Source organism: Malania oleifera, chromosome 6, assembly GCF_029873635.1.
Source record: "Malania oleifera isolate guangnan ecotype guangnan chromosome 6, ASM2987363v1, whole genome shotgun sequence".
Classification (NCBI taxonomy): Eukaryota; Viridiplantae; Streptophyta; class Magnoliopsida; order Santalales; family Ximeniaceae; genus Malania; species Malania oleifera.
This window is the reverse complement of record NC_080422.1, coordinates 95,258,929-95,271,843: the sequence shown is the minus strand read 5'-3', so window position 1 is coordinate 95,271,843 and position 12,915 is coordinate 95,258,929.

Genomic DNA, 12,915 nt, shown 5'->3' with positions numbered 1-12,915 from the left:
AAATACATTGACAACAATAAAAGAACCCAATTCAAGGCTTAAAGCCAAAATTTACCATGTTCCCTCAGCCTAAGCCTATTGGAGGCTCGATTCCATCTCTTGGATCCCAACTCAAGCCTAATTGCAAGCTAGTTTCACAATCTTCCTACACTATCAACTAATAAACAAAAGAAACATACCTATTGAGATGAAAAAAAAAAAAAAAAGAGTAAGTTATGGAATATCTCATTTCTTATATTCTCACTCCTATACTATATTACTATCATTTTTCATCCACTTTTCCCATTGCATTCCTTGTATTTGTGCATTCAGGTTAATTCTTGCATTCCATCTCTTTTCATGCATGTGTTATTATTTAAATTATTGCATGAAAAGAAATGGAGTGTAAGAATTAACTTGAATGCAATGGGAAAAGTGAATGAAAAATAACAAAAATATAGTATAAGAGTGAGAATATAAGAAAGGAGATAGTGTATAATGAAGTTTGTATATAATGTGAATATGTTTCCATGCAAAATATTTGCATGTTGCAAGTGGCTGATCACCCATGTATGGATGTTTCGCCTGGTTTAGATAGAATTGTAATGACCCAGCCCATTATATGGCCCCAGAGTGCTACGACACCTGTTTAATACACATGTCCCTAATAACATACATATACGACATGCCCTGAATAGGGACATACGGGTATTTCATACTAATTTGAAATCTCATGCACAGCGAAAAACATAAATATCAATATGGAAAATCTAAAAGACATACCAGACCTTCTAACTGTATTCTCAAATACATAAGTTCGTACTTAAAACATAACAAGTTCTCAAAATCTCCAAAAACTAATCTAGACTAAGCCTATTATATATACAGAATGCTTATGTAAGCCAAAAATCAAAATGACCCTCCAAATCCCTCAACTAGGATCGACGCCCTATAGGACCTGAAACAAAGGTTGTATATTGGGGTGAGACACTTCTCAATAAGACGAAAAATATTACATCAATGTGTGACCATATGCATTATTTCAATTGAAAACAGATACATATAAGGAGTATTCTCAATACTGTAATATAGGAGATATATAGACATAGATCCTATGATAGATGGTTTAGCATTATAACAAGCGAGAGTTCTCGAGGTTAGAGTAAGGTACATGCCCATACACTGTATGATCTCTCCGCCCGGAACTCAAACCTATGACTTTACCCATTTTAGTTTTCAAATCATAAATATGCATATTTAAAACACTGTCCAGTTTAGATACAATAATAACTACTACCAACACATTACCCCTTGGCTTACGAGTTGAGCAATTTACTATAGTCCGACTGGTACCACCTGATCCATTAATCCACCTATGGCCACTCCAATATCCAGCCAACTATCTCGATACCCACACTGAAAATCATATGTGTGGTTACACTGTATCCAATATATATATAGCAACGGAACCGCGCTTAACATTGAGCTTTTTAAGGCTCTCTTATAACGGTGAGTTTTTTAAGGCTCTGATATAATAATAGTAACAAGCTGTGGTTTTAAATATCGTAAATGCAATTTACGTTAAAATGAATTAACTTGTTTCACATTCACAAATCACCTGTACAGTTCTAGTTTTTCACAAACTCATACATTCACCTCTTTTTCACATTTTTCATATAGCAAAATAGAACCTCAGTTCCCATAGTTCATATAAGTATTATAACAGATTCACATATTCCATTTCATAACATATGTCACACTCGTTTGATCAAAAATTCGCTATTTAGCATATAACTTGTTAAATATCATTTAAATGGGATATAAGGGATTCAAGCATATCGCCTTAGGTATACCACCCAAGGATTTCACTATACCACTCCTTTAACTGGGCAGAGCAAACCGTTTACACACTCCTTCAAGTAGGATGGTGCTCTCCTCTCCAAGCAATACCCCACACTGGATAATCCAACGATTCAACAATCTTGAACCGTAAACTCATGCTTTTAATTTAGTTTCCAAAAAATTTTGTGAGGTTTTATACATGCCAAAATATTTTGAGACTTTTGAAAATATTTTTCGGAGTTTTCAAAATTTGGTCTCTAAGTCAATAATGAATCCTAATGAGCTTCAATGCATCCATATTGACATTTAAATGAAGTACTTATATAAGACTTTCTTAAGACATAAAAACATTCTAAGTGCGAAGTCTTCATGTTTGTCTTTCTTTGAGTCTATTTTGACTTTAAGCTTCAATACTCTTTAAGTTTGCATCAAATTAGTTATCTTTGAACAATTAAGCTTTCATCTGATCACTTCTTTGGAATATAGACTTTCAATAAAGGCTTGTGATCACCTTAATCTTGAACTTATATGCTTGTTTCCTTAAACATCATCATTTTAACCAAAACATGTTGAATTCCCCTGATTTGTTATCATCAAAATAAGATTTGTAAGCCTTGTTAGGCCAACAATCTCCCATTTTTTAATGATGACAAATAGGGAGCAAAAGTGAGTGAACCTTGATTAGGCCCCCCTTACAATAAGCACACTTTTAACAATGTTTTGAAAAAATAATCATTCATATGATCAAATAGTTCTAGATTCAAGTTCAGATTCTATGTAAGTTCATTTTTCAAGATCTATATATCAATCAAATATTAGTGCATCATATATCATCATAACTTATATTCTACTGTTTACCTTAATTTTGCAATTTATCTCAATTTTGCTCACACTTTCTCTCCTTTTGACATCAATCAAAAAGAGTAAAGTTAAAAAGCAAGAGACAAGTGTAGACATAGAATAGCACAAAGCAAATATTCATATTCATCTAAAGGTGTACATAGTGGCAAAATATCTGGAGATACAAACCAAATAGAAAAATATAAACTGAGATACAAAGCAAATACAAATATAGAATTGAGCTACACAACACTAATAGAAACAAAAGCAATATCAATCATCATCTGTAGCATCATCATCAGCTGCATCTTCTTCAGTTCCTTCATCATCTTCTTCATCTTCCTCAGAGTCTTCATCAGATGCATCATCACTGGGAGGTGCAAAGCCGATGTCCATAGGATCTACACTACATGAGGAACTAGCTCGATGTTGTTCCATATGACTAAGTCACTGGTCAATTGAGGAATAGGTAGACTAAAGTGAGGCAAAGCTCTCCTTAAGAGACTAAAGTCCTAAACACATATCACTACTGAAAGTAGTGAGTTGATGATGGAATGGAATAAACCAAGAAGGAGCTTAGAGCTCGGGTTCTTGTTGCTGATTAGGAGCTAGTCCAGTTGCTTGTCTCAATGGTCGTCTTCCTTTCAGAAACCAACCCTGCCCATGTTTCTCGTATCCCATTTGTTTCAGGGTTGTGGAGGAGAAAAGATCATATCTAGTCCATTTTATAAACAACTTGGTAGGAGTGGTGACATCAAGGTGATTAAGGATCCCACCATACAAAAGAGTAACTCGTCGGGCTTCTAATCTTGTCCACATCCATTTAAGAATTAAACTTGCAAGTCGAGTTTCTTCCCTTTCAATAGACACCACATGACAAAACAATCGACGTAAGACATATAATCATGTGAACCAACTTGGGGTAAAATATTGTACGTGATAAATTTCTGAAGAATTTGCCCTTGGAGGTTCAATTGTTTATACAAAGGAGGATTTCCAAAATATACAGGTTCTTCTACCAAGATTAAGGGTAGGAATTCCTCGGGTGTGAAACCTTGTTCCATAATCCACGATTGTGCAAAAGTCGGACACTCAAAGTCACCTTGGCCAATGTGGAGAATGGGGGCCCACGTTTGCGGAGTTAGGGCGATTGCCTTTGCCTTAACTTTTGTAGTGAGTACCAATTCTCCTTGCACCATATTCGCATAAAAGATCTTTACTAAATTCGGATAAATCCATTTTGATTGATAGAAAACAAAGTTTTTCCGACCTATATCCCTAAACATTGGTAGAATATTGGGAAACTCTGATTCAAAGAACACAGTATCAAGGATTTTACCTAAGATGGGTTCCGTAAATTGAAGATAATTTTGATATCGTTGCTTGACATGAAGAGCAACAAGCCCCCTCTTAATATTTTCGTCACCCTTTCCCGAAGTCGCACCGAAGTTTGTTGTACTCTTTGTTCGTGGCATTTTTATTTTAGAGGAGAACAACTGAATGTTTAAAACCATAGGAATTGTGGGTAGGTGATGTAGGAAGATGATTTTCTCACTTTGATTGGAGGATTTTGAGGTTTAGAATCAATGGAGATCAACAAGAAAGGAGTTTTGGTGAGTGATGAAATAAGGTCAGTTGACTGGGATCTGAAAAGTTAGGGTTTCGCACTGAGGAGTATTTAAAATCTCGTCAGTCTAGTCGACTAGGGTCCTGAGTTCAGTAGCTTGTCAGTTGACTGGGGTCACAGGCTTAGTCACCTAACCTCACCAATCTTTCAAATAAACTCTTTCCACTTATCATGTATCCTTCCTAAACAACTTCTCTTCTATGTAATAGGCCAAGTTCTCTTATTATTGATATAAACCTATCTTTTAGAAGAGGTTTGATAAAAATATCAGCCCACTGGATTACATGCTTGTACTGAATGCCACATGCATGGTTGATGTAGTGATGAGAATTGCATGCTGGTAATGGATATAGGTTTTCGCATGCCTTTAACTGGATGGTATCTGCATGATGCAGATTATTTTATATTGCTTGCTTGAACTTATTAGGTTTTAGGGAAATGGTAAAATTGGGAAAACGTTCGATTTACAGATGAAATGTTGCCAAAATTTCGATAGAATTTTTCCCATAAATGAAATCGTGTATTAGGATAGATAGTTTAATGCATGCCCAAACTTTTTTTTTAAAAGGATGAGTGAATCATAATGAAATTATTATTCTCACCCTTTGTTGAAAATGCATGCAAAATAACTACATAGGTAAGTGTCAAATGCAAACCATGATGTAAATAAAAAACATGTACACATTCTATCATCCTAGGAGGGACTAGTTCATGGACATCATTTGATCCAATTCTTTGGGTTATGCACTTTTACTCGGGACCTAAATGGTAAAACATCTTCTTTGAAATTAAACTTCACATATTCTGATGATGGTCCATAAACTAGAGCAATTGCATGACTTAAGGGGAGGCTTCGTATTGTACACACTCATTGTATTTTTGAGTTGTGCTATCCTTTTTGAACCCCTATTGCATTATGCATTTTATATGAAATGCAATATGTGATGTTATGTGTTGAATGTTTAATACTTGCTGGATGCTGAAAATCCTTTGAAATGATGAATTTTTTATGAATGCACTTAAATGACTATCATCCTTGAACTTAATGTAAGTATGTGTGCACGCAAATATACGGGGGAAACTTAAGCCCCACTTATAATAAAAATAAATAAGCACTTAATGCCTAAAATCTCTTGCATGCTAAGTAATGCATAAATGCACTTATGTATGTCTAAGACTATACCGAAGAGTTTAAGCCCCATCCTTAAGATAAGGATTATAACTCACCTGCCCTATAGACTTACACTATTATTGTTTCTACTTTCTGAGTCTGAAACCTTTTTAGGTACCATGAACATTATATCATGTCTTCATTGAATTATCTTTGATATGGATTGTTCCTGGTACGCATGAACACCATGCATAACTTAGTGTTTGATCTTTAGCGCTTGTGTGTTCTAGGGAATATTTTACTTGTGGGACACAAATTGTTTAACATATATTCAGTAAAATCAGTTAAAAATGAAAATAGTACTTAGATTGTTCAAACTCTTAAGGAATTTTCACAATCAATATTAGTATAGGTAATTAACTGAATCTAAGCATGTATTCAAATTGGTAGGGGGAGCACCTAGAAATTTTTTTTCTATCTTGTTGTGCTCACAACATTTCTAACTTAGATTTTGTTTTCAAATTCATTGTGGCTTATGCTTAATTGTAATGTCTTTGTTGAATATTATAAATGAAAATATTTTGTTTGCCACAGTGTCTTAGGCCTTGCAATATGATCATTGTTCGTAAATTTTCTAGTATCTTTGGGATCTATGTGGTTAGCCTTTTCTGGTCATATTATGGATTACACTTAAATGCAAAACTAGAAAAACATTACTTGCTTGAACTTTCATGTTAAAGCTTCTTTTTCAACAAGTATCGCCCCCAGTATTTATTGATAATCATAAGGGGAATATATATATATATATATATATATATATATATATATATATTTACTTATATATATTTATATATATCCATATTCTTATGGCAAGAAATGATTTTAAATGATACATACCTTATTTCTTGATTGTGTGCTTAAATGCCTTCATGACTTGTGCTATTCTGTGTTAAAAATTGTATGTCATAAAGTTTCAAATTTTTAAAAGGGTGTTGCGTAACTAGTTCATGGATTTTTCATGAAATGCATGTGAACTAGTTAGATCATATTTATGCTCGAACATACTTTTTTATATGCCGCATGTTCTTAAATTCCAATCTTTGCGGGGACTTACGTTGTGATTAAATTGAAATGGTTTGTTTGTAATTCTGATCTGATCTTGTTAACATGTCATTTTAATCTTTTAAATGATCAGTTAAACTGTTTTATGTGCTTAATTGTTATATCTTTCAAACAGTTATAAAATTTTTATGCCCGTATATATACTAAAAAGGGGAGAGTTTTTTAAAAAAAAAACGGGGGGGGGGGGTGTGGGGTGGGAGTCCTCTTTGCTAAGTATGTTTTTAAATACTCAAAATTATTTTACTTAACTTAGCCCTTTTTGCTGATGCCGAAAGGGGAAGAATTTTTATGAGCAAAATGTTTATGACCAAAAAGGGGAAATTTCTTGAAGGCAAAATAACATAGGGGCAAATTTCTGAGCTTGTGCTTGAATGCTAAAATTAAATGCATGATCATTTGTAATGTCTTCTTTTGTGAGTATGTCTGAACTTTACTGTTTATATTCTCTATGCATATTGTTGGGGGGAGCCTTTTCAAGCTATACCCATTTTACTCTTATGTGTTTGTCATCATAAAAAAGGGGGAGATTGTTGGCTTTTTGAGTCTGATCTTTGTTTTGATGTTAAAAAACACAAGTGTTTCTTATGTGTGTATTTAAGTGCTGAACATGTATAATTCAGGTCACACATAAGATCAAGAGAACATGGAAACCAAAACAGGACTTAAAGCTCAAATCTGGCGTATTCCATGATGTCAAAGAGTAAAGGAGAAGAAGAAGACATAATATTTCTTTTGTAATTGCATTTTTTATTATTATTTAGTCCGTAATAATGCATGCATTTGCATGATATAGTTACTTGCTCAGACAGGACCATAGATTGACCATAGGGAGCCACAGGACTGTAGATTGACCATAGGGAGCCACAGGACCGTAGACTGACCTTAGGGTTGACCGACGTCAGATTTTTCGAGTTAACTCTCAAAGATCATATGTTAATTCAGGTGTAATCCCAAGAGGCGGGATGAATTGAGTATTTTAAAAATCTTTATGTTTATTTTACCATTTAATCCCTATTTCAATATTTAACAAATTAATTGCAGGGGCTTGAAATTAATTCAAATTATTATCTCAATAAATTCTATTTTACCCAATTAATTATCAAGTGCATATAATATAAATCAACATACAAACATGCAAAAGCGGATAATGAAATGCAAGTGGAAATTAGAAAGATTAGGGAAGAGAGAAGGCAAGCGCGATTTTACGAGGTTTAGCTAACCCAGCATGCGTCCACGCCTTGAACAACCCACTCAAGAATTCCACTAAATCCCTGCTCCTTTAACCGAGACGAAGCATCCCTTACAATCTGCTGCTTACAAGAGGCACAACTTCCTCCTCACCTGGTTCACAACCCGAACCATGATTACAATATAAAATTTCAAATCTGCAAAACTCAATATTGCTTCTAACAAAGCTAGTGAGTATAATGGAAAAGGTAACACATATTCATACGATAAAACTTGAAGCTCAGTATGTATGTAACGATGATATCGTTATATGAATGTTATGTTTTACAAATCAATCCTTTAAATCAATATCTCCCAAATATGATTTTATAAATAAACGCTTTGGAGAAAAATAAGGTTTGATTTCAGAATACTTTAAGCAAGATTAGAAAACAAGATCTTTTCAAAAATAATATTTGATAATGCGCAGATCTATATTCTTGCTATTAAAAATCTATAACATTGGATCTTTGAATAAATAAACAGCTTTGAATATAACAAAGATTTATACACTATGTTTGAAAAATAATATCCCTCAATAATATGTATTTAGAGGTTCTTAGGATTTGCAATCAAATACTTTTTACACTAATCAAATAGCAACCCTTTGAATGAAGATATATTTAAAACTTTCTTTAAGATTTTAGTTTTAAACAAAAGCTTTTCTTCAAGTAGTGATCTTCCACAAATATATATATATATATATATATATATATAGATAATAACTTAAGATCAATTTCTCAAAATGGATATTCAATGATAAGTTTGTGAGATGAAAAACTCATTAAGAACAAGCAAACACTTAGTTTGATCACCAAACCTCAATACCAAAGTTGTTTGCACAATAGTTGTTGGAACCCCTTTTGAAAATCAACGTAGCCCAAGCTTTAATATGATGTAAACGCTTTGAAATCGTAGACAAAAGCTTAGTAATAAGTTCAACAATGTTTAGAGATGTGTGTACGTTCAAGGCTCCTAATTCTATTACCAAAAATTGAGGCACTAGGGTTTAGAGGTTGATTATATAGGTAATCTCGGCCTTAGGATAAGTCTTGACCGTTGGATCAATTTGATCAAGTATACAACCCGTGTGTTTTCTTGCTAAGGATCAGATTTTTAAACTTCCTACAGGTTCAGACGATTGAAGATTCGGGTTCAGACGTCTGATGTTCCTTAAAGCACTGAAAATTATAGTCTAGACACGGGGTTAGACTACTGAATTGAGGGTTCAGTCTTCTGAAGTCCCTAGTTCAGACGACTGAACTGAAGGTTTAGACGTTTGAGAGTGTTCTGCCTGTTCTGTGTTTCAGTAATTAAATCTTCAGATGAATGAACTAATTCTTCTGTCTTTTAAGGATATTTTTTAGACGTCTGAAGAAAACCTTCAATTGTCTGAAGTTGAATCTTCTGACTTCTAAGGGTAATACTCAGTAGTCTAGGCAGACCCATTTTAGAATTTTCAGTTTAGTTTTTCAAAATCATTTGAGCTCTCTTGCTTTAACCTCTTTTAAAACATTTTCTAGGGTTTAAAAATAAGTTTTCTAAATCCATATTTAACTCTAGAAGGTTTTCATGAGATGCATGTATATATATTTTGAGTTTCTAGCTATATCATATAAAATATGCACATACATCAATTCTAAATACCCATTCCCATGACGATCATGAACTTAATGCTTGCATAAGATGCTTGCATCTTCATTCTTATATATATATATATATATATATATATATATATATATGTATGCTTTAATCCTCGTGGCTTCCATGACTTCATCATCTTCCGTGCATGCTAAGTAATGTTTTTGCTCACATTCTTAATGTACAAATCAAATACTAAGTGATTTGTCATTATCAAAACAAGATTGGACTCATAGAATCAACAATCTTCCTATTTTTGATGATGACATATACATGAGCAAAAATATAAAATGGGTTACGCCTAACAAGGCTTCCCCTCAAATAATGTACAATATAAAATTCACCACAATGTAAAAAAAAAAAAAAACTTTTGCAAGCTAATTTTTTAATTTTTCTAACTATTTTTGCTATAACTATATATTTTTCTCTCCCTTTCGACATCAACAAAAAGGTATATAACAAAAATGTTCGGACATAATTAAATTTCAATTTTTTTTAAAAAAATATGTAACCTTTAGATTTCAAAAATTGTACTGTAAAATATGCCTCCCTATGTTTATTCAATTTACTTCTCTCCCTTGCTAATGCAAAAAAACTGTGTTGTTGAATTAAATTGCAATGTGAACATACACAATGTGTCAAATTTCATAGACATGGATAAGTGAAAACTGTCACTAAAGTTCAAAAGTTATGTGAGGATTAACATGTGTCAGTTAACATGCACTCATCATGATATAAGTTTAATACCAAATGTGAACAAATATGATACCAAATGGGAACAAATGAGCTGAATTTAAAATTTTTAACCAATTGTGAATATTGGGCGATGTTGCTCCCCCTGAATTATGTCATCTAATATAATTCTAGACAACTTTTCAACTATGCATCAGGCCTAATTCACGTCTAATTTGGATAAACCTATCCTCTGCAAGTGGTTTCGTGAATATGTCTGCCCATTATTCATCTGTGTATACAAACTCAACTATCACATCTCCTTTTTACATATAATCACAAAGAAAATGATGTCTAATTTCTATATGTTTAGTTCGTGAATGTAATATAGGATTCTTTGAGATGTTTATTACTCTCTTATTGTCGCATCTTATAGGAATTGTATCGTAGCTTAATCCAAAATCCGTCAGTTGCTGTTTCATGTATAGAGTTTGAGCACAAAAACTTCCTACCGCTATGTATTTTGCCTCAGCTGTGGAAAGAGCAACTGAATTCTGCTTCTTAGAAAACCAAGAGACTAAAGAATGTCCTAAGAAATGACACGTGCCACTCGTGCTCTTCCTATCCACTTTACTACTAGCAAAATCAGCTTTTGAGTAGCTGATAATCTCAAAGAATGTATACTTAGGATACCGTAACCCTAGTTTAATAGTTCCTATCAGGTATCTAAGTATTCGTTTGACAACTAATAAATATGACTCTTTTGGTGCAGCCTGAAATCTTGTGCACAAACATACACTAAACATTATATCAGGCCTTCTGGTAGTCAGATATAGTAAGCTAACAATCATCTCACGATCGAGTTTGACATCTACTGGTATACCTTGTTCATCTTTGTCTAATTTCAAGGAAGAGCTCATAGATGTCCCTAGTATTTTTCCATCTTCCATATTAAACTTTTTGAGTAGATCTCTAATGTACTTCGATTGATTTATAAAAATTCTATGTTTTTCTAATTTGATTTGATGTCCTAGGAAAAAATTTAGTTCACCCATCATGCTAATCTCAAATTCATTTTGCATAGTGCTTGCAAACTCATTGCACAAGTCTTTATTTGTTACTCCAAATATGATATCATCTACGTATACTTGAACTAGGAGCATGTCATCTTTCTTAGACTTTATGAAAAGTGTTGTGTCTATCCTCCCTCTGATAAATCCATTGTCTAGTAGAAAGCCACTTAATCTTTCATACCAAGCTCTAGGAGCTTGCTTTAAATCGTACAAAGCTTTTTTTAGTTTATAAATGTGATCTGGATTCTTATGGTTTTTGTTGACTCTATGAGTCCAATCCTATTTTGATAATGAAAAATCAGTTGGTATTTGATCTGTGCATTGAGATTGTGAACATGAACAATATTTAACATGCACGGAATGTTAGAAAGTCATGGAAGCCATAAGGATGAAAGGATATACAACTTGACACAATCCATGGAACTAAAAGAGTAGAAGAATGAAGATGCAAGCGTCAAGTTCAAGATCGTCATGGAATGAGTATTTAGAACTAAATGTATTTACACATTTCATATCATTTAATTCGAAGCTCAAAATATACCCTAAACTGACCTTAGGACTCATGCATCTCATGAAAATCTTTTAAGGGTTATTCATTGACTTAGAGACTCTATTTAAAATCCCGAAAAATGTTTTATGAAAAAGCAAAGCAAGAAAGCAAAAATGGTTTTTGAAAACAAAATAAAAAAACTTAAGTTGGACTACCCAGACATCTGAGGATTACCCTCAGAAGTTTGAAGATTCAACTTCAGACGACTGAAGTTTTTCTTCAGACGTCTAAAGAATTTCCTCAGAAGACTGAAGAATTAGTTCAATCATCTGAAGAATTAATTTTGAAACACAGAATTGGTAGAACACCTTCAGACGTCTAAACCTTCAATTCAGTCATTTGACTCTGTGTCCAGACTATATGACTCACTCTAAAAATGAGCAACTCGGAAGTTATCCCAAGTATAGGAGTTCCACCGTGTAATATTCAGCTCAAAGGTCAGATCGTCTCTTTAAGAAATGCGGTTTAATCTCAAATTTTACGTAATTTCAATCGAAAATAAAAAGTTACTGAACTTAGTTCAGATTCGGAGTTTTCAGGATTGTTTGAGATTTCTTTTGAAAAATTAAACAAACATACAATTTAAACTCTAAAACCCTAACACACGCTGAATTAAATAACAAGAAACGAAAATCCTACGTTTAATCAGGCAGAAATTGAAATACACGTTGAACTTCAGACAAAACTTTAACAGGTAATTAAAACAAGCAATGATAAAAACTCAATCAAACTCAAACACGAACGATAAAAACCAAACTTTTAACCAAATTAAGAACTTGAATCAAAATCAAACTTAAACGCAAATAAGAACTCAACAAAAATTAACGCTTTAACAACTTAAACGATAACGGAACACGATAAAAATAAGAACTTTAATAAGACTAACCCTAAACTAAATCGAACTTCAATAAAATTTAAATTTTAAAGAAAACAACTAATTTAATTTTTAAAAACAAAAATATTTTTTCTATTTTTGTATTTTAGGAGATTAAACCAAACTTCAATCAATTAAAGTTAACTTACGCAAAAATTAAGTCTAATGCTAATTATTAATTAAATGAAAAAAAAAAGAATAATAACCTTAATAATAGTACGTCAAACAAGATTATGAATTTAATTAAAATTTTACAAAAAAGAAATACAATTATTCAAATAATTAAAAACCAAAACAAACAAGTAAATGAAAGACGAAAGGAAGAAAGTAAGATTGAGAAGAGAAGAGAATAGGTTG